Source organism: Pundamilia nyererei, unplaced genomic scaffold (genome assembly GCF_000239375.1).
Source record: "Pundamilia nyererei isolate P.nyererei 1_Seehausen unplaced genomic scaffold, PunNye1.0 scaffold00298, whole genome shotgun sequence".
Lineage (NCBI taxonomy): Eukaryota > Metazoa > Chordata > Actinopteri > Cichliformes > Cichlidae > Pundamilia > Pundamilia nyererei.
Genome location: NW_005187699.1, coordinates 528,492 through 529,471, shown reverse-complemented (window position 1 = coordinate 529,471; position 980 = coordinate 528,492). Strand labels below are relative to the sequence as shown.

At 47.2% G+C, this 980-nt stretch overlaps 1 protein-coding gene across 2 annotated transcripts in view; it reads right to left on the bottom strand.

Moving 5' to 3' along the window:
* The window catches only part of aadat (aminoadipate aminotransferase), a 15,881-nt gene that overhangs the window by 11,191 nt on the left and 3,710 nt on the right, over positions 1–980 (bottom strand). The window lies entirely within an intron of this gene.

Below are 980 nucleotides of genomic sequence, written 5' to 3'. Positions count from 1 at the left end.
AGAAAATTGTGCATTTGGAGCACTCAAAGACGAACTCATAAGGGACAGAATTGTAGTTGGCATAAAAGACAAAAGACTGTCGGAGCTGCTGCAAATGGACTCAGAGTTGACTCTTGTTAAAGCCATTGAGAAAGTTAGGCAGAGCGAAACGGTAAAGAAACAACAACCAATACTTCACAGCAGCGCGGCAGTGGAGAAAACACTGAACATGGACACAATACGGACAAATACAACACTCGGGAAAACGCAGACGTGGCAGAAGAAAGAACAAAAGCCAATCAAGCAAAGCGGAAAGGAATGTGGCCGCTGTGGTCGCAAGAACAAACACTCATGGAAAGAATGTCCAGCCAAAGAGGTACAGTGTCGAAAATGTCAGAAAAAAAGGGCACTTTGCTGCGGTCTGTCGCAGTAGTGAAGCTACAGGGCTACGCGAAGTGACAGAAAATCCGAAAGATACAGACAGCGAGGATTGTGTGTTCTTGGGTGAAGTAGAGACTGGGAGGTCACAGCCCTGGGTGTAAAAGGTCAAGTTAAATGGGGAAAATGTATATTTTAAACTTGACACAGGGGCGGATGTTACATCTATTCCAGAGGGTTTGTACAGTCCAGACAGGGATGGTAAGCTGCAGAGACCCAGAAAGAAGTTACTAGGGCCGGGCAGTAACCCACTCAATGTTAAAGGCTGCTTCGAGGCACAGCTAGCAGTGAAAGGGCGCAATGTTTCTCAAGACGTCTACCTTGTGTCAGGTCTAGTACAGCCAATGCTAAGCAGGCCAGCGTGTGAGGCTCTGGGTCTTGTGTACAGAGTAAGCACAGTAACGGAATCGGTGACAAATTTCAGGGCAGCATAGCAGACGTTTTTAAAGGTTTAGGCGTGCTGAGGGAGCCTTATCACATTGAGATAGAGCAAGGAGCTGTACCAATAGCCTTATCTGCCCCACGACGTGTTCCTCTTCCCCTCAGAGATGCAGTGAGAAATG